Source organism: Giraffa tippelskirchi, chromosome 2 (assembly GCF_054371585.1).
Source record: "Giraffa tippelskirchi isolate mGirTip1 chromosome 2, T2T-mGirTip1v1.2.pri, whole genome shotgun sequence".
Lineage (NCBI taxonomy): Eukaryota > Metazoa > Chordata > Mammalia > Artiodactyla > Giraffidae > Giraffa > Giraffa tippelskirchi.
The window spans coordinates 204,783,529-204,805,934 of record NC_137276.1 but is presented as its reverse complement, the minus strand read 5'-3'; the positions used below and the strand labels follow the sequence as shown (position 1 = coordinate 204,805,934).

The 22,406-nt window shown below is 35.9% G+C and overlaps 1 protein-coding gene and 1 long non-coding RNA gene across 2 annotated transcripts in view; both read right to left on the bottom strand.

Annotated features, from left to right (window-relative positions):
* Nucleotides 1-22,406, bottom strand: part of ROBO1 (roundabout guidance receptor 1) — a 1,242,585-nt gene that overhangs the window by 523,312 nt on the left and 696,867 nt on the right. The gene's annotated exons all lie outside the window — the stretch shown is intronic.
* Nucleotides 328-14,294, bottom strand: LOC145539709 (uncharacterized). The gene is made up of 2 exons (XR_014077918.1): nucleotides 13,539-14,294; nucleotides 328-3,924 (listed from the first exon to the last, which is right to left on the bottom strand). It is a non-coding gene; the product is annotated as an uncharacterized LOC145539709 (long non-coding RNA).

Here is a 22,406-nt window from a genome sequence, read left to right as displayed (position 1 = left end):
AAGGGCCAGAAGAGTTGAACTATATAAAGGTATATATTGAATTCCAGACATTTTTCTGTGTCAGAAATCAATCAGAAACACAATTCTTTTTAAAAAAAATTAATAAATGAATAGCCAGTTTTAAAAAGGCAGTAGAAATATTGCTTTTAATTTTAAGCATGTCTTTCATTTTAGAAATTATGTTTCAATATAAACCTAACATGCATTGATTTAATATAAATAGCAGTGTTTCTAGGTACTTTAAAAAGGTTAGTTTTTAGTTACCAGATGTGGGTTTCTAAACTCTTAATGATGTGTTATTAAAACATAATGACTCTAACCAATTCCTTTATTTTTTCTTTATTGACAAGAATTACGTGAACATGCTCCTTCTTTCCTTTCCTCCCTCCCTTCCTTCCTTTCTTTCACTGTTTCATTTCTCTAATAATCTAGCAGAAATGGGCACTAAAGTAAAAATCTTGACTTTTCAAATTTGAATGACTAACGACAAAAATAAGATACAGTAAGGGAAAATTTTATAGAAAAGTGTATCTTTTATTTGATAGAAAAAAAAAAGAGAATAAAGAGACTTGGAGTAACCCGAGTCATTTTAATTTACCTCAGACAGTGTAGATAACTATGTATATCAAGAGTTAAAACACTGCTTTAAACATGTCTTTCTAAAGACTTGCTAATTAAGTAGACATTTTTGTGATTTCCTGATACCAAGGGAATCCCCATTTACATATGTTTAAAACTTATTTACTGTGATTGTTGGTGGGAGTTCAACGATTTTGGAAAGGAAAAAGGTTCTTTCTGTCGCCTTCTGTCAGGGTGAACAATAGCATCACAATACTAAACTCAACTAGTGTTCATGACTGTTGTGTTCAATTTCACACTAAATTTGGTCCCTTTCTCATGGGGGTAAGACTTTAATTCTGCTGGTTATTTGATATGGGAAAGCGCTCTGTCACGATAATATCTGCTATGTGATCCATGGATAACAGAATGACTTTTAAACTGATTTGGAATTATTCATTATAAACATCCACTGTCTTGTTAAATGGGATTAACTTTTCTTATAAAAATTATTCAGAACTTAAACTATTGTCTTAAAGGGCATAACAGACTATAACTTTGGTCAGAGAAAATATTAGAATGTAGAACGACTTTAAGAAAGCTTATTTTATCTAATAAGCCATGTAGTGTATTGATAGTTCTTTGAGTTCACATTTTTTAGTATACATAAATCTTTAGAAATGTGAAAACAATACAGATTCACATTGTGTGTTCTGGTTTGCTGGCTTTAATTACCTTCTAAGTAAACAAAGTGAGCACATTATGAAGAGGGAAAAGTGAGGAGGAAAAGTAAGATGCATGCCTTCAACTCCAATTACCTTGATTTACTGACACAAAAGGATTTTTCTTTTGTCATCAGCAAAACACTCAATATTTTGAGAGCAGCTAGTAATATTTTTAATGCTTGTAAAATGTATCTTCCTTCCTTTGTGGAGAAAAATTACTTGGGTTATAATAATAACAACCAATTGTTGCTGAAAACTAGTCATACTGCAGGCTTCCTTTTTGGGTGAATGCTTGTGATGGAAAAATAACATTTTGATTCCTTTATATTAATGTGTCTGCTTGTAATGATTTACTAACTTTCTATACTTTAGGCGGAAGAAAATCGAGAATTCAGCTTGGCAAGTTTATCAGGGAAAAATTGGAGAGAAATAATTTAGGATACAACTGAATATAAACTATAGCATGACATTTTATTTTCCAAAATAAAACTCTAAGAAATTTTCTAAAATAACATTTTTCTAGGGAAGTGATTCTATTTTTTAATATATTTAGTTTCTTTTATAAAAGGGAAACTATATTCATTATCAGTTAGTGAAAGAGAACACATATCCTAATGAAGAAATCTAAACCTCATCTAAATTCTCTCTTAAATTTTTCTACAAAATGTTACTTAAATAATGCATCAGTGCTTATCTATACAGAAATTCAATCAATAAAAAAATTATAAAACATAAAGGAAGCTGTCACTGATAATTTCTAATCCCAGTGATCAATACTAATAGTTTTAGGTGAACAGCTACTTATCTTACTTTTACTCTTTCTCTAAAAAATGACAGAAGCAGAATATATTAAGAAGAGGTGGCAAGGATACACAGAAGAACTATACAAAAAAGATCATCATGACCCAGATAACCACAATGGTGTGATCACTCACCTAGAGCCACACATTCTAGAATGTGAAGTCAAGTGGGCCTTAGGAAGCATCACTACGAACAAAGCTAGTGGAGGTGATGGAATTCCAGTTGAGCTATTTCAAATCCTAAAAGATAATGCTGTGAAAGTGCTGCAGTCAATATGCCAGCAAATTTGGAAAACTCAGCAGTGGCCGCAGGACTGGAAAAGGTCAGTGTTCATTCCAATCCCTAAGAAAGGCAATGCCAAAGAATGCTCAAACTACCGCACAATTGCACTCATCTCACACACTAGCAAAATAATGCTCAAAATTCTCCAAGCCAGGCTTCAATAATGTGTGAACCATGAAATTCCAGATGTTCAAGCTGGATTTAGAAAGGCAAGGAACCAGAGATCAAATTGCCAACATCCGTTGGATCATGGATAAAGCAAGAGGGTTCAAGAAAAACATCTGCTTTATTGACTATGCCAAAACCTTTGACTGTGTGAATCACAACAAACTGTGGAAAATTCTTCAAGAGATGGGAACACCAGACCAACTGATCTGCATCCTGAGAAATCTGTATGCAGGTTAAGAAGCAACAGTTAGAACTGGACATGGAACAACTGGTTCCAAATCAGGAAAGGAGTACGTCAAGGCTGTGTACTGTTACCCTGCTTATTTAACTTATATGCAGAGTACATCATGCAAAATGCCAGACTGGATGAAGCACAAGCTGAAATCAAGATTGCCGGGAGAAATATCAATAATCTCAGCTATGCAGATGACACCACCCTTATGGCAGAAAGTGAAGAAGAACTAAAGAACTTCTTGATGAAAGTGTAAGAGGAGAGTGATAATGTTTGCTTAATACTCAACACTCAGAAAACTAAGATCACAGCATCTGGTCCCATCACTTCATGGCAAATAGATGAGGAATCAATGGAAACAGTGACAGACTTTATTTTTTTGGACTCCAAAATCACTGCAGATGGTGACTGCAGCCATGAAATTAAAAGACGCCTGCTCCTTGGAAGAAAAGTTATGACCAACCTAGACAGCATATTAAAAAGCAGAAACATTACTTTGCCAACAAAGGTCTGTCTGGTCAAAGCTATGGTTTTTCCAGCAGTCATGTATGGATGTGAGAGTTGGGCCATAAAGAAAGCTGAGCACCAAAAAATTGATGCTTTTGAACTGTGGTGTTGGAGAAGACTCTTGGACTTCAAGGAGATCCAACCAGTCTATCCTAAAAGAAATCAGTCCTGAATATTCATTGGAAGGACTGATACTGAAGCTGAAACTCCAATATTGTGGCCACCTCATGCAAAGAACTAACTCATTGTAAAAGACCCTGATGCTGGGAATGATTGAAGGCAGGAGGAGAAGGGGATGACAGAGGATGAGATGGTTGGATGGCATCACCAACTCGACATCAGTTTGAGTAAGCTCTGGGTGTTGGTGATGGACTGGGAAGCTTGGTGTGTTGCAGTCGATGGAGCTGCAAAGAGTCGGACACGAATGAGCGACTGAACTGAACTGAAAAAATGACACTTTCTATGTCAGTAAATAAAAATGTATAGCACTCTTTTCAATAGCTGACTAATCTATTTAACTGATATACCATTATTTATTTAAGGTGGGGCTTCCACGGTGACTTAGATGGCAAAGAATTTGCCTTCAATGTGGGAGACCCGGGTTCAATCCCTGGGTCAGGAAGATCTCCTTGAGATGGGAATGGCAACCCACTCCAGTATTCTTGCCTGGAGAATCCTATGGACAGAGAACCCTGATGGACTACAGTCCATAGGGTCGCAAAGAATCCGACGTGACTGAGTGACAGAGCGTGCAGTTAATCATGGAAATTTAGTGTGTCTATATTTTGTAATTATAAATGATATTCCAAAGACCTATGTTATATACATTTTTTTTGCACTGAATTATAATCTTGTTGAGATTGGGCTTCCCTGATAGCTCAGTTGGTAAAGAATCTGCCTGCAATGCAGGAGACCCTGGTTCAATTCCTGGCTCCGGGAGATCCCCTGGAGAAGGGACAGACTACTCCCTCCAGTATTCTTGGGTTTCCCTTGTGGCTCAGCTGGTAAAGAATCTGCCTGCAATGCGGGAGACCTGGGTTGAATCCCTGGCTTTGGAAGATCCCCCGGAGAAGATAAAGGCTACCCACTCCAGTATTCTGGCCTGGAGAATTCCATGGACTGTATAGTCCATGGGATTGCAAAGAGTCGGACAGGACTGAGCGATTTGCACTTTCACTTTTCACTAGAGATTAGACTCTAGAAATGAAATTTGTTGAATCAAAGGAAACACATAATCAACAACTTGGTAATTATTACCAGTCTGTTCATTTAAGATATGACTCTAATTCATATTCTAAGAGTTACCACATTCTCAACAAGACTCATGCTTTAAGTCATCATGGTATTTACCAACCTAGAAAATAAATGTACTGATTATTGTTTTTTCATATTTCTTGATTGCAAATAAAGATGAGTGTATTAGTGTATTTATTTCAATTTTTTTAACTTTTAATTTTATAGTGGCATAAAACCAGTTAACAATTTTGTGATAGTTTCAGGTGGACAGCAAAAGGACTCAGCCATGGATATATAGGTATCCATTCTTCCTCAAACTCCCCTCCCATCCAGGCTGCCACACTACATCAAGCAGAGTTCCCTGACCTATACAGTAGGACCTTGTTTGTTTTCCATTTTAAATATATAATAGCAGTGTCTGCATGTGGATCCCAAATTCCCTAACTATCTCTTTCCCCCATTAGACAAAGTTATTTCTTCTTTTGTGAACTTTGTGTTTAAGTCTATTTATCTGTTAGTGTTGTGCATCCTTCTACTAATTAATTTATAAGACTTCATTGCATATTTTGGGAACTAAAGTTTTGCTAGATAACTTTCTGTGTTTTTTTATTTTTTTATTTTTATTTTATTTTTATTTTTTTTTAACATTTTGCATTCTGCTCAGCTTATTTTATTTTATTTTTTTTTCTTATAAATTTATTTATTTTAGTTGGGGGCTAATTACTTTACAATATTGTAATAGTTTTTGCCATACATTGACATGAATCAGCCATGGGTTTACATGTGTTCCCCTTCCTGGACCCCCCACCCACCTCCCTCCCCATCCCATCCTTCTGGATCATCCCATTGCCCCGGCCCTGAGCCCTTGTCACATGCATCGAACATGGAATGGTGTTCTGTTTCACATATGATAATATACATGTTTCAATGCTATTCTCCCAGAAAAAAAGTTTTTGGGGATATCTCAAGTCAGTTCATCTTTCTCTTTATTGACTTTTGGCTAACATATCATAATTAGAAAGGTTTTTAGATTCTAATTTTTTTAAAGGGCAGTACCTAAATATTTTTCTAGTACTTTCTTTGATTTGGATATTAAGTTCTTTGGGGAATGCATAAGAAATGAGGATGATGTTCCAGAAGCATAATTGTGCTTCCCAAATGACCAGACGGGCTTTGGATACTGACACATCTTACTTCAAATCTTGTTTCTTCCATTCATTATGGTTGTGATGTTGGGATTGATCTCTTTGTACCTTTACTATCTCAGCTGTAAAATGGGGTGATGATTATTATACATAGTTCACGTGCTTGTTGAGGTGGTAGAATGAATCACAGTGATGGACCCATTGTAACCACTTAATAAATGATGGTTTCAGTTATGGGAAGCAATAGTGTTGACAGACAATGCCATTTATCTAACAGAAATGCTTTCCCCTATTGCATCACAGTGTTAGCTTTAACATATATAAAATGCTGATTTATAATTTATTTTATTTCTGGGTTCTCATATATTTTATCTCTGTCCTCGTCTATTACAAAAAGAATAATACATGGTTTAAATAAGTATAATTTATGCCAAATTTAGATTTCTGAAAGATGTAGCACCTCTTTCAGTTTTCTATTTAAGAAATAATCTGTAACTTATTCTTATATTATATTTTAGGTAAAATAATAGTGCTATATCTTCACTGAGTTCATACATATAACCACTAAATGTATGTGTAGTGCCTACTTACTATACCAGACAATAATCAAGGTCTGGGCAGTGAGCAAGTAAACAGAACCGAAAATAATTCTAATCTTTATGAACCTCTAGTTTTAGTAGAGGAGACAAAAATAAAGAAATAAAACTATACACAGTGTTTTGCAGTGATAAGGAACATAGAAAAAATAAAATAGGAAAGTAGTTTAATTAGAACTCATCCAAGACCTGACAAACCTGAGGCAACAAACCATGTGAGCCTGTGGGAAGAACATTCTGGCCAAAGGAATTTGCAATCTGAGGTTCTCAGGAGGGTGTATTTCTGAGTGATTTAAAGACATTAGAAATTTCACTCTGACTCAACCTGAGTGAATGAGGGAAAGAATAATATTAGAAGGGGTCAGAAAGATAGAGTAGAACAGGATGGGTAAACATCCTGTCAGTCCCATAGGGTGAGTAAGCTGAGAAGCCATTGCAGAACTTTGGGTGAAGAAGTGACCTAACCTGACTTAACATAAAAGAAGTCAGCTTGTTTGGTGGGTTGAGAATAGATTGTAAGGAAGCAAATATGAATAAAAGGAAAACAGTCATGAGCTAACTGCAATGACCTACCTGAGAGATGATGATGACTCGAATTAATGTGGTAGAGATGGGAAAAGTATTGAAATTCTTAATAAACAAATTTGAAGAATTTATTTTTTGATTGGAGATTGGGAATAAGGATGAGATTGGAGTCAAAGATGATGCCAGAGATATCATCCTGAGCACCAGAAGGGACTTCCCAGGTAGCACAGTTGGTAAGGAATCCGTCTGCCAATGCAGAAGATGCAAGAGAGGTGGGTTTGGCCCCTGGGTGGGGAAGATCCCCTGAAGTAGGAAATGGCAACCCACTCCAGTATTCTTGCCTGGGAAGTTCCACGGACAGAGGAGTCTGGTGGGCTATTGTCCGTGGGGTCACAAAGGGTCAGACACGACAGAGCATACATGCACACGCCAGAAAGGATGAGTTGCTATTTATGGAGAGGCAGGAACACTTAGAAGAGCAGGTTTGTTGGGGACTGGAAGTTCAAAGATGTTTTTGTTTTACTGGACATTTATTATTTATTTTTGACTGGAAAATACTGTTTTTATTTAGGGGGGGATATAGGAGGAGCAGAGGTGGGAGAAGTCCCTTTTTCAAATTTAATTTTTATTTTATACCTGAGGATTATTGCTTCAAAATACTGTGGTAGTTTCAGGTGTACAATAAAGTGATTCAGTTATACATATGTTGTTTGTTGTTTAGTCGCTAAGTTGTATCTGAGTCTTTTTGCAACCCCATGGACTGTATCTAGCCTGCCAGTCTCCTCTGTCCATGGAATTTCCCAGGCAAGCATACTGGAATAGGTTGTTATTTCCTTCTCTAGGGGATCTTCTAGACCCAGGGATCGAATCCGCATCTCCTGCATTGGCAGGCAGATTCTTTACCACTGAGCCACCAGGGAAGCCCACATATACGTATACTGAACATTTAATTTTGAGAATCCCTTTAGACATTTAAGTGGTGATGCTTACTAAACAGTGGGATATATTGGACTGGAGAGGTTTGGAACAGAGATATAAAACTGGGCATTGCAAGATATAGATGCTATGTAAGGAACTTTGGCATTGTTTATTATTCAAATACATAACATTTCTCTCTGAAGCACAACAAGGTTTTGCAATTATCTTACACCAGGAATTTTAATCCCACCTCATTTTAATTATCTTCCTATCATAAATTCCTTCTGTTTAAAAGCCCTTAATAATAATGGTGTCCCACAATTACACAGTACTTGGTTTATGCTAGGGACAAAGAAATTGAGAAAAATAACATAAATAAAATTTAAGAAAATTAAGATGGTTTGGATGAGGAAGGTAGTTATACAGAGTCAGAAATCAATGATCAGTGCCTGTTCAGCATAACTGAAACCCAGAGCAGATCACTTTTTAATACCATACTCCACAATGTGACAAAATTATGTTGCCATAATTATGATAATCAATAGTTACTATTATTTTCCAGGTTTGTTCTTTAGCTGTCAAACAAAACTTAATGATTAAAAAGGATCAGTTTCAACATTAAGAAGCAAATGTAATTCAGTGAAATATTTCCTATGTAAAATAAATTTACTCTTACCAATTACATTACACTTTTATCTCTTTCGCTGTTTTAAAATTTAAGCAAATATACACACATATTCAAATTCCAGTGGATCACAAAAGTGGGAATAGAAGTAGCTCAAGCTCTGTCTCTTTGTCTTTAATGTCAATATACTCCTAATGATTATTCTAAATTTATACTTAAATACAGAATATATGATGCCACAGGGTTTGGAGATATAAAAAGAGAGATTTTCCTAAAATACAGCTTGAATGATTCTGAACTTTAAGAATTTTCTCTGGAAATGAACATATGTGACTGAATCCACATGTGCCAACAATTAATTTTCATATAAAACAAACTGTTCACTAAAATGTAGGTAATACATACATGTTGATTTTATTAAAACTGGATATTAAGCACAATTATTTAGAGTTTATACTAACAAAAATTTTAGAGGAAAAATATTACTGACATTTTTTAGAATTGACAATAATGAATATAAAATTGATTTAAAATCGGTTTCATCATTGTTTAAACATTGTTGACAGACAATGTATCCCTTATTTTTTCCCCACAGGGCAGACGGTTTTACTACCATGCCCTTTGAAAACCACTCTCAAGGATGACATACGTGGTTCTACTTTCAGGTAATTGTCTTTGTGACATTGCCTCCAAATAAAATACAGAATACAGAAACTGAAATGGTTAATGGAATGCACATGTTCAAAAGCTCCCCAGATGAATCCTATGCACAATAAAGGCTTAAAACCCACTAGACCTAAGAATGGAAAAAAGAAAGCCAAGAAGCAAGGTTCAGAGGGATATTAGGAGAACTAGAAGAATCCCAGGAAAATATCATACACCCTACCTCAACAAAATTCTGCTTGACTGTCTGATTTGCTTTGGCTAACAGATGTAAATACAAGTGAGATGGGTTACTTTGGGGCAGTAGGTTTAACAGTAGGATGTATGTCACCAAATTCTGTTTTTCCTCTGCCATGACTGGTAACACAACACAGGTTGTTCCATCAGCCTGGTTTCTGAAGTGTGATGATGTAGAGAGGAACCTGCTTTTGTACGTGATGACGAAATAACCCTACTATTAACGCGACGTGGGGGTTGTTCATTACTGCAGCATAAACCAACACTTTTTGATTGATATAAATTACTTTAAGAAGAATAGAGTAAAAAAAAAATTTCACTTGTAGAATAAAGTTCAAATAAGGTAAAAAAAGATGGAAGACTGTCTAATGAATTTGTTGGTGAGAAGGTCAATGGTGTGTTAGCAAGAGCAGTTTCAGTACAGTGATGGGAGGATAAGTCAGGGAGATTAATTGTCCTGCAAATCATCAGTACCCCGCAGACATTCTTTGACATGCAAACAGAAAAGCACCTCCAGGTCTCATCTTGCTCATTTCACATGGCAGTTCAAATTAGAAGTATATGAATTTGAATTACAAAGCTACATCTTCCAGAGAAAATTAAAAAATAATGATATTGCTAAAAACATTATGTTAAGTGTTCAAACACCATCAGTTTTTATTTTTATCAACTTTATGAAAAACACTTAGCTTTACATAATAATGTCCTTTAAATAAATGTTTACCTCAGAATTTTTTAAACCGTGAATCTGATGTTGGGGAGGGGGAAGAGGGGGGTTTCAGACTTAGCAAATATAAAGAAACAGATGACTAAATGAATTGGCAAAGGATTCCTGAGGTGACAAAATTTGCTGAAGTCACTGTGTGACTGATCCTTTCCTCTTGCTATTCAGTATCTAACTACTCAATTTAATACTCATTGCATTCTGATTTCTGTCATCTCTATGGAATTATTCTTGGTTCTTCCTCATGAATAAACTTGACTGACCGCAAGATTCATGACAGATACTGTCTCTTAGAGAATAGCCCAAATCTTAAAAATAATCAGTCTTATTTTGAGCCTGATACAATTTCAACTATCAAGCTTGCCCATAATCATGGTACTGATGCTGCTGCTGCTGCTGCTGAGTCGCTTCAGTAATGTCCGACTCTGTGCGACTCCATAGACGGCCGCCCACCAGGCTCCCCCATCCCTGGGATTCTCCAGGCAAGAACACTGGAGTGGGTTGCCATTTCCTTCTCCAGTGCATGAAAGTGAAAAGTGAAAGTGAAGTCGCTCAGTCGTGTCCGACTCTTAGCGACCCCATGGACTGCAGCCTACCAGCCTCCCCCGTCCATGGGATTTTCCAGGCAAGAGTACTGGAGTGGGGTGCCATTGCCTTCTCCTAATCATGGAGCTAGGACCCAACATACATCTTTGGCAGAAAAGATATTTTATCAAGAGCTGGGAGAACAGTTGAGAAGTTATTCCAGTAATCGAAGAGAAACATGATGGTGGCTTAGATCAGGGAGCAGTGGAAATAGTAAGTGGTTGAATTATGCATGTATTCAAAGATAAAACCACATTCGTTAATGCATTGGATGAGGAAGGGAGAGAGACAGAGAAATACACACACGCACACAAACACACACACAGAGTCAAAAATAAATTCAAAATTTTGGTTATCATTTTCACTTTTGGTTTGTTCATTTTGCTTTGCATTTTGTTCTTTTGAGCCACTGGAAGACAGTCATTGCTGTTTAATGAGTTGAAGAAGATTTTCTATAATCTCCTCACAGTCTATGAATTCATATGTATGTACATGATTGCGTTGTATTTTTATACTAATTGTACCATGAGAAAACCATATTCTGGATCATACTTTTTTTTTTTTTCTCTTTAAGTGTATCTTGGAATTTTCCCCAAATTATTGTGTATAAAGGCATTGCATTCATTTTACTGGCTGTACAGACTTAGTCATAAACTATTGATATAATTTATGTATTCACCATGTTTTATCCTAGAGTTTTAACTATTTTCCTTAATTGCACTTTTTGGATTTATTTCTAGTTGTTTTTTTTTTTAACTAATATAAAAAGTGCTAAGGTGAAACTTCATGTACAGAAATCTTGACATACATGGAGAAAGCATCTGTAGGATGAATCCTTAGCATCAGAAATTCTAGGTCAAGGTTCTGTTCATTTAAAATTTGGATAAATGTTGCTCTTTGACTTTGTTAATTTACACTCCAAGAAGCAATGTGAAAGATTCTTTCTCATGCCTTTATCAAGATGCCATCACTTCCCTTTAAATATATACTGTGTGTCACATTCTGATATGCACAGACATATAATCTCAGATTGAGTAGATGATCTAAGAAAGATCTCTAGTTCATACGTCCTAATTTCTGAAGAAGAATAAAAGACTACAGAAAATATAAATTTTGCACATAGTAAAAGAATAGAGATAACAAGTGAAAAATCAATATGCAGGACTGACTGTTATTGTGCACAGTCTGAAAAACATATATGAATATGCATTTCAAATGTGCATCCTGTCATCATTTATGGGTAGCACTAGTGGGAAAGAACCCACTTGCCAATGCAGGAGATGCAAGAGACCTGGGTTCGATCCCTGGGTCAGGAAGATCCCCTGGAGGAGGAAATGTCACTCCAATCTAGTATTATTGTCTGGAAAATTCCATGGACAGAGGAGCCTGGTGGGCTAGTCCACGGAGTCATCAAGAGTCGGACACAACTGAGCACAAGCACCTCTCATCATCATCACTTATCTAAATATGTGATCAAATAGAATAAGTCAGCATGTAATCTTAGTATTTTTTCAATATTTTATATTGGCATATAGTTGATTAACACTGCTGTGTTAGTTTCAGGTGTACAGGAAAGTGATTCAGTTATGCATATATTTATGTATCTATTCTTTTTCACATTCTTTTCCCATTTAGATTGTTACATAATATTGAGTAGAATTTCCTGTGCTAAACAGTAGGTCCTTGTTGGCTATTCATTTTAAATACAGCATGTACATGTGTACATGTCAATCTCAAACTCTCTAACCTTTGTACTCTTGTAAAAGAATTACAACTTTCATTTCAGGCCCATAGAGAAATGCACAGTATTGAGTATTTTCCTTCTAAAGGCTCCACAAACTCCCTACCTTCAGAGTATGATGTATAGCTAGAATTCAACACACTTGAAATGAATTTAGAGACATTTGTACATCTTTGGCAGTTGGAAGAATTCATTCAAAATAGTCTGTCTATTCTGGCTTGATTCATTCTTACTGTGGTGGCTTATTTCACATCTTGGGATGAGAGGCAGCTAAATTAGACAAGAAAGAATTTTCTTATGAATGTAAATCTAGTGCTTTATACTTTTAGGAGTGCAACACAGCCTAAAACCAAAACCATATTAAATATTCCCATCTGTATTATAGATCACATATTAACTATAGAAATAAATTAATAAAACTTGTGTTAACCATTATAAAATGATTATGAAATGTCTTATAAGGTGATAGGTGAAAAATGTTCTCACTTTCCTTTCACCTAATTTCAAGATGTCTTATTGATCTCAGTTTACGCTTGAACTCTTCAGATATTTCTAAAACATTTAAATCTATGTTATATTTATTAAATAGAAATTGTTAAAAGAAATTGTTAAAACCCAGGTCTCCTGCATTGCAGGCAGATTCTTTACTAGCTGAGCCACAGGGGAAGGCCAAGAACACTGGAGTGGGTACCTATCCCTTCTCCAGCAGATCTCCCTGACCCAGGAATCGAACCGGGGTCTCCTGCATTGCAGGTGGGTTCTTTACCAACTGAACTATCAGGGAAGCCCTAAATCTACGTTATATTTATTAAATAGAAATTGTTAAAAGCATATGAAAATAGCAATTATCACTAAGAGAAATAGAAAATTTATTTTTCTCTTGACGACTGAATACCTAGAATCCAATAAAATATATTTTCAATTTTAGATCATCATCAAAAGGAAAGCTGATGCTATTTAGGCTAATTATACATGTAGACATTATTAGTAATCTACAAATTTTTAATATCACACTTGGTGCTTTATGTAAGTAGGACAGAGGAGTAATGAAATACTGCCTTTGGTCTCAAAGATCTTACATTTATTTTGCAGAAGTAAAGATTAACATTAAGAAGAGCATATGTGTATGCTCAGTTGTATCTACCCTTTGTGACCCTATGCACTGTAGCCCACCAGGCTCCTCTGTTCATGGGATTCTCCAGGCAAGAATAACGGAGTGGGTTGCCAATTCCTACTCCAGGGGTTCTCCTCAACCCAGGGTCACACCCACCTCTCATGCATCTCCTGCATTGGCAGGCAGATTCTTTACCAGCTGCACTGCTTGGGAAGTCCAGAGATGGAATTCATTGCTTTACTCGGTAGCATAGGCACATCAATGGATTGGAATTCAAGAATCCTTTTCAAAAGCCTTACCCAGTAGATCTCTGAGCTAGCTGTTACCACTGTATTCCTGTTTTCACTGCCATTCTCAGGTTTGGCAGTGGACTGTAGCCCACTAGGGCATTCTCGGGTTTGTTCTAGACTCTCCACGGAAAAGGAGAGATTGTCTTCAAAGACATTGCATCATCCCCTGCTCCTGCCTACAAGTTCTTATCAGGGTTTACACTCTAGTTAATTTAAGGGTTTGGGGAAGGTGAATATGGACTTTCCTTAAAAGAAAACTGGACAATCTTATTATAAGTATGCTTGAGTCCAGACAATCTGAAAAACACTGGGGGCAGGAATGAAAAAGAAACACTTGTCCAGTAAAAAAGACAAGTTTTAACTCTCACATTGTAGAATGGGAAAGGACTTATGCAGAGCAATTGCAAACATAGTGGAAGGCATGTGATTCAGACTGTTTTGTTCCCGTGTGTGTGTGTGTGTGTGTGTGTGTAAGTCTCTTCAGTTATGTTCGACTCTTTATGACCCTATGAACAGTTGCCCACTAGGCTCTTCTGTCTAGAATGGAATTCTTCAGGTAAGATACTGGAGTGGATTGCCATGCCCTCCTCCAGGAGATCTTTCCTATCCGGGGACTAAATCTGCACCTTTTATGTCTCCTACATTGGTAGGCAGGTTCTTTACCCCTAGCACCACCTGGACAGCCCGCTTTATTCCCTTATTTCTTTTCAAAATACAACTTAGATATAGATATATTTTATTTTTGTTTCAAAAATCAAGGTTAATTTTCCAGAATTAGCCTTTGAGAACTGATTTCAATTTAACAAATCTTACTTTAAACAGCTGAAATATGGATGTAATAGACATTAATAAGAAGATGGACATATCCAACAATAAAAGCATGGCATAAGTAGAAATCTGTGGTCAAAGCCTACATAAAGGCATATTTATAAACTTCAATACTTTGGCCACCTGATGTGCAGAGCCGACTCATTAGAAAAGACCCTGATGCTGGGAAAGACTGAAGGCAGGAGGATAAGGGGATGACAAAGGATGAGATGGTTGGATGGCATCACCGACTCAATGGACGTGAGTTTGAGCAAGCCCCGGGAGATGGTGAAGGACGGGGAAGCCTGGCGAGCTGTAGTCCATGGGGTCACAAAGAGCAGGACGTGACTGAGCGACTGAACAACAACAATAAACATACAAACAAACTCTGTTATACTAATTTTAAAAAGTGAATCAGGTATACAAGTAGGTAATTTTTACATTTCTTATTTAATTTTAGAGAGAAGCATTTCATTTACACAGTATGGGCATCATCTAAATAGAAAATCTGGATTCTTCATGGTTTGAATTTCAAAAACAATTTCTGATTTGAAAAATGGGACTAGTGCTAGATTTTCCGTTGAGAGGTGAAAGTGGGCTTTGTTTTAAGTAATACAATTCATGTTTTCATTAGAAAGAAAACAAAACACGAGTGCTGAACAAAAACCTTTGACATAATTGTGTGGCATGTGGGTTCTGTTTATGGAAAACTAACCCACTTTCACTTGCAATTTTAGTGTTGTATGATTAGATTAATCATTTGCTGAGTCAGTTTAAAACTACATCTTAAAGACCAATGTGTTGATTCACTAAGCTATATATTATTTAAATACTAACCAAATTGTCAGTGAATGTTTTCAGTGTTGGGTATAAAAGCATTGCTTAAAACGTATGAGCAAAAACACTATTAAACAAGCATGTACCTTTAAATCGATTCCTAATTCATTTTTAGACATTTTCTTTCTCACATCCATCTAAATTCTTACATTCTGTTACACATGTCATTATATAGCCATCAGTTTTAGAAAAGATGAACTACTTATATTAAGATTTTTCTTTATCCTGATCAGTCTATGGAAGAAAGAATAATTCTAATTTACGTGAAACTATCATAATAAAATATTTTTGCTGTTTTCACATAGAGTTCTTGATAAAGCATGGCAAATTAATTTGCACACTATCCAGAGAGCAGAGGCCAGTTGTCTTCCCCTCAGTAGACTAGAAGAGTTACTCACTAAAAAGAGGGAAAGATAATAAATTGGGAAGAAAATGGTTTGATGACTGAGAACTAAAAAGGATGTCTGTTCATTCTCATATTCTTTTGTGACAACATAGATGAGATTTATAGGCTGAGGAATGACCCATGAGTCAGCTTACTTTCCAATCTTATAGGCTTCTACAATTGTGGACAGGTCAATACGTGAATTCCTGTCTTTTTGTTGTCCTTCTGTTGAACTGGGTTTCCTGATATGGCTTTATTAGAGACAATAATCCTTGTATACAATTTTAATAGATAGAGAATATTGTCAAATTCTAAGAGAAATTTTAGGAGCAGTACTTTCAACACTGGGTTCTTATTGCCATTGTCTTGCTGTGACCACACTGATGACATGATATATTAGGCATGCTGAAAAAGAACCATGATATTGACATATGGGAGGAATAGTCTCAGGGGCTGTCTGTCTCAGTATAGATTATTTACCCTTAAAGCGAAACACACATGGTCCTGGCCTATGCCTGTTAAGCATTTACTGAATCTAGATGACAAAGGTTATACCCAGTGGGAATAAATTTCTAAACTATGTAGCATGACTATATATAAGAAACAGATAAAATATTTTATGTGGACTTAGAACAGATTACACAGTGTTCCATATAGTTGTTAATATATTGTAAAGCAGAAATATAATACATTAGAAAGAATAACTTTCTTTTTAGGAAGCCATAGAAGAGTCTTTGGCTTCCTTTTGAATTAACTAATTAATCATTCCATATTTATTTCTCCACGTTTCATACTTTTTTGCATAATGTCATTGTCCAAAATGGCAACCACAGATGGAGAAAGGTAAAATAAAATGTCTTACAATTTTTGCCTCCATAAATGTTCCTTAAAAATCAGTATGAAATTTCTCCACAGTAATGGACAATCAGTCTACTACATTTTCTCTACATAGATGATTATTCATCATAAGAAAACAATTAAGAAATTTCCTTATAATATATGGCTAATTCTCCTTTTATATGACAGAAAGAAAACATAAACACTTGACAATTCTTGCTTTTGCTTTCAAGCACTAATCTTTCTCTTAACTTTAAAAAAGGTTACTTGACATTTTCATTAATATTCTTGTGCTACAAATACTAAAGAAACATATTTTTCTCTCTCTAAATACTTTTATTCTTTACAAGGCATACTTGCATTTTTTAAATTTGTTTTTGATTCAATTTAATAATTGAAACTCTCAGTACCAAACACTGCTTTATGTGCTGGACAGACCAAAAAATGAATAAGACCAAACTTTATCCCAGAGGTGCAACAATTTAGGCAGTGGAAAGTAGACAGATAGGTAAATTAACAATTATGTGATCTGTGTTATAAATTAGAAGTACCTAAATGCCTTGTACGAGGCAACTGAAGATTTGTTGGAGCAAGCCAGGTAACCTCTCAGATGAGGTGACGTTGAGATAGATTTGAAACGAAAGGCCATTTTCAATCAGAAACCAGAGGAGAGAAGGAACAGAAGTCTGAAAATGTATATTGAATATCTGCCTTGGTTTTTGGAGAAGAAAATGGCAACCCACTCCAGTATTCTTGCCTGGGAAATCCCATGGACAGAGGAGTTTGGTGGACTATGGTCCATAGGGTCATGTGTCAGACATAACAGCTAAACCACTACTACCACTATATTATAATGACTTTTGAAGATTATGGATATGTTTCATTATTTAAACATGAAAACTCACAATTTTTATCATCAGATGTTATGCACATATTTCATACAGTGAAATATGATTTATGGAGATAATATTAGGGTAGGTGTTGGCAGACTGAATATAAACATTTGTATGTGTGTGTGTATATATATACATACATATATATACACACACACATATATATACATATATACATGTATACATATATATATATATATATATATCAATTGGCTGTTCATGATCCTAAAACTCAATTATTTTGTGTGATACTATGATTTACAAAAAGTATATATATTTGCTTATTCTGATAGCCAAATTTTTATATCTATATATCTCACATGTATTCATATATGTTTGATATTTCATCCATAGTTCCTTGCTCACAGCTCCCGAAATCCTTGAAATTTCCTAAGTATGGAGAGTGGTAAGGGTGTTTTATTCCGTTAATGAGGTGAATTTTGGAAAGCACCTAAGGATAGTTGGTGGTTGTTAGGAAAATAAACTTTGTGATTAGAGGGCTGAAATGTTCAGTCCTACCTCCTAATTTCTGGTGAAGAGAGAAGGGCTTGAGTTAAATCAATTCCCATTGGCCAAAGATTTAGTCAGTCATGACTATGTAATGAAACCTGTATAAAAAATGGAAAAGAGCAGCTTATTGGACCCTTCTTGGAGCACTTCCTCTTCAGGCAACCAGAACGCTTCGGAGCAGACTTCACGAGGACAGAAGTTCCTTTGTTCAGGACTTCGCCCTATATACCTCTTCATCTGGTTGTTGATTCATATCATTTAATATTCTTTTATAATTAAGCAGCGATCTAGTGAGTAAATGCCCTGAATTCTGTGAGCCATTCTAGTAATTAATCAAACTCCAGAAGGGAATCAGGCAGATGCACGGGTAACAACCAAGCTTGCAACTGGCATCTGGAGTTCAGGGTTGTCTTGAGGGCTGAGCACTTTACCTGTGGAATCTGAATCTATTTCCAGGTAAATAGTGTCAGAATTGAGTTGAATTCTTGGATACCCTTCTGGCATCCTATAACTGCTTGTTGGTATGGAAAAACTTATACACACACACATACACACACACACTTGTGCACACATGTTTGAATTGGATCCAGGTACCATTTGGACTACTCTAACTCCCAAAAGATCTCTTGAATATTTTTCTAAATGGGCATCATATTATGGAGGTGGAGAGGGGAAATAACTCAGTTGCATGCATTTTTTAATCTCTCCCAGCAGAAGATGGGAATGAATTAGAAAGAGGTAAGTAAATTTGATGGCAGGTGTACTAAGCCTAAGATTTACTAAATGCCTATTAATTGTCAGGCATTGTACTAGATACTTTATGATTTCAGTTAACGTTCACACTTTTTGAGACATTTTTTCCCTTTCATAGAGAAGTTAAGTGATTTTCCCAGTGTCACTCACTGACAGTATAATCCATTTAAACAGAAGTCTGTCTCACCCAAATCTTATTCTTTCCTTCCTAAACCACATTTCTACTTTTTTTCCACATAGTTTTCAACAGGACAGAAAGAAGAGTGAACAGCTTAAAAAGCTGAATTTAAGGACAGTAATAGCTGGCCCCAAAGCACAAGAATCAATAACAAAAATGCAAACAATGAACAAATCTCCTTCAGAGGAATAATAGTATGAATTCACATGATCCTATCTAAATTAAGTCTAACTTTTGCATCATAGCTGAAATAATTGATATTAAGTGACAATATGTGTTCACAATTCTTCAAACATCCATCTGAAATCATGTTATAGGGGTTTGGGGTTTTTGTGGTCATCTGATCCTTATATATTCTAGGAAGGTCTGTAATAAAGATACTTCCTGGCTTTAAGCAGAAGGGCCATCTGAAGGGAAGACTTGGAGATAAGACGATTGTTTGAACTCTTAATTAACAGACGGGTCCCTTTGAAAAGAAGCTCCGGGCACCACTGTTTTGTTCTTGAACAGAAGAAAGATTTCTTCCAGAATAATCCATAATTTACAGGATTTTGAGAGCTGTTTGGATAAATGGAAGGCTGTTAGCACCTATGGCAAAGAAGCGGAGGGGGGGTGGTCCTCTTTTTGTAATCAGGCACCATGCCAGTCTAGCAGATGGTCAGAGGTATATATAGAAGATGCTTGTGTATTAGGCCGATTGAGTGGCTTCCAGGGGCAATGGAAGAAACAGCCTCACCGTGATTGGAAATCAGAACTCATTTCTAAAATGCAGACATAGCTACTCTGGCACCTGAGAACGCTTTGGAGAATTGAGATCAATACAGCACATAAGAAAGAGGCCTAATGACATTCATGAGTTAAAAGACAAATTTGTTGGCTAAGCCATGTTTGGGAACAAATGTAGCAGCAAATGGGTTCTGCCAAACCCCATGAGTAGGCAGTGCAAACTCTGTTAGCAATTCATGACTCAGGACCCATGTCTTCATGGGAGTTATTGTAAATAAAATTTTACATTTGTAAAGATGATGCTCTATAATGATAATTTGAGGAAGTTGCTGCACAATTAGATTTAACTGAATTAATAATGAATCTGCCACCTGCCTAGAGGTTGCCTCTCCTCCTAGAGTCTCTGAGTTCCTCCCTGTTTTGTTTTTTTTTTTCCTGCCCTGGAGCTCCATGTTACTCTGCTTGCCTCTGCTTAAGACCCTGATCCTCACAGTTATTCTTTAGGGTTTTACTCTTAGCAAAGCTCTGCTAATCTGAGAATCACAAAAATCTGAAAGAAGAGAAAGAGTTTCAGTATGTATGTATTTTAAAGTTGGAGATCTACAAACAGTGTAAGATCAAGAATGGTAAGTAGTCCCATAATGTCTAGGCTGTACTGACACCAAAAATATTTAGGGAATTCAGTTTAGCAAGATTTCTGAGTAATGCTTATTTGCTTGAATCTAAACATTTTAGAGGAGTGCAGATAGTCATGTCAGGATTTAAGTTTTAAAGCATGATTGGATGAAATGTCAATAAGTGCAAATGAGTTTTGTAAAACAAGTTTCATGTGAACCAATATATTGCTCGGCTCACAGAGTCTGCATTTAATTGAAGTTGATCTCATTATACCCTAGGGGATGTAGTCAGAGCTCTGACCTACTAACTTCAATACAATTATTGAATCTTTTTTCAGTACTAAAGTCGATCTGTGTGTGTGTGTGTGTGTGTGTGTGTGTATATGCATATGTATACATGTTTATATTCTAATTGTCTACAAAAGAAATAAACATACAATAGATAATATTTTAACATTTACTCCTCAGAAATTAGTACTTTTCATATGACAGTGTATAATGTCAATTAAAAAAAATAGATACCATTTCAGATGCAATGCATGGAAATTTTGTAACATAGGTAATTTTATTGTCTTTTAATTATTTCCAAACTTGCCAATTTTCAGCTTAGAAAATGTATTTTACCTGTTGTGACTTAAAACAGTGTCAGGCTTATGTGATATAACTACAGCTCAAATTATCAGCAGGAAGCTCCAAAAGTCAAAGATTTTTAACATGAGTGGAATCAAGCTGATTAAATAAAACACACAGACAAGGCAAAAACATTATTTACCCCTATGAGAAGCAATCACTAGATATCCCAAATACTCTGGTTGCCAATTTTTATGAATCACTTTCATTTGTAACTCTTAAAAGAATAAAAAATACTATTGAAATTACAGTTACAAATCTGTGGCAATGGTTGGTTGACAAAAATAAAACTCAAACAAGGAGTTGGCAAGGCCCTTAGCAAATTTTTTATTTGCCTCATTTTGATAAAACTACTATCCTTAGGACTTATTACTGAAAAAATGTCACTAACACACATATGTGTATGCAAAGAGACAAGCCTATTAAAGTTATTGGTACTATTTTGCTTTTATAAATTGTTAGATATTTTTCATTATTTATAAGTTTTATTTTCTGGTTTTCTTTCAAGGAGCTTTTTATAATTCTTCTAATTAAGAATGGTTAACTATATCTATGTATAAAATTAATAGCTGTAAATTCCTAGTGACCTGGGATGCATTTGATGATAAACCAAGAGGAAATGAGAAAGTAAATTATCAAAGAGTTTGAAGAGGCTATCCTAACATGAATTCAAAACCAGAAGACAGTGAGAGATTCAGCCAAATTATTTGATATGTAATGAAAAAAAAATGCACGTTTGAGTGAATTAACTAAAAGCAAACAAATCTAATTAAATCTAATTATATTCGTGCATCAGTTCAGTTCAGTTCAGTTGCTCAGTCGAGTCGGACTTTTGCGATCCCATGGACTGCAGCATGCCAGGCTTCTGTGTCCATCACCAACTCATGGAGCTTACTCAAACTCATGTCCATTGATGCAGTGATGCCATCCAATCATCTCGTCCTCTGCTATCCCCTTCTCTTCTTGCCTTCAATCTTTCCCAGCCTCAAGGTCTTTTCAAATGAGTCATGTTTCCGCATCAGGTGGCCAAAGTATTGGAGTTTCAGCTACAACATCAGTCCTTCCAATGAATATTCAGGATTGATTTCCTTTAGGATGGACTGGTTGGATCTCCTTGCAGTCCAAGGGACTCTCAAGAGTCTTCTCCAACACCACAGATCAAAAGCATCAATTCTTCAGCGCTCAGCTTTCTTTATGGTTCAACTCTCACATCCATACATGACTACTGGAAAAACCATAGCCTTGACTAGACGGACCTTTGTTGGAAAAGTAATGTCTCTGCTTTTTAATATGCTGTCTAGATTGGTCATAGCTTTTCTTCCAAAGAACAAGCATCTTTTAATTTCAAGGCTGCAGTCACCATCTACACTGATTTTGGAGCCCCCCCAAAATAAAGTCTGTCACTGTTTCCGTTGTTCCCCATCTATTTGCCATGAAGTGATGGGACTGGGTGGCACGATCTTTGTTTATTGAATGTTGACTTTTAAGCCAACATTTTCACTCTCTTCCTTCACTTTCATCAAGAGGCTCTTTAGTTCTTCTTCACTTTCTGCCATAAGGG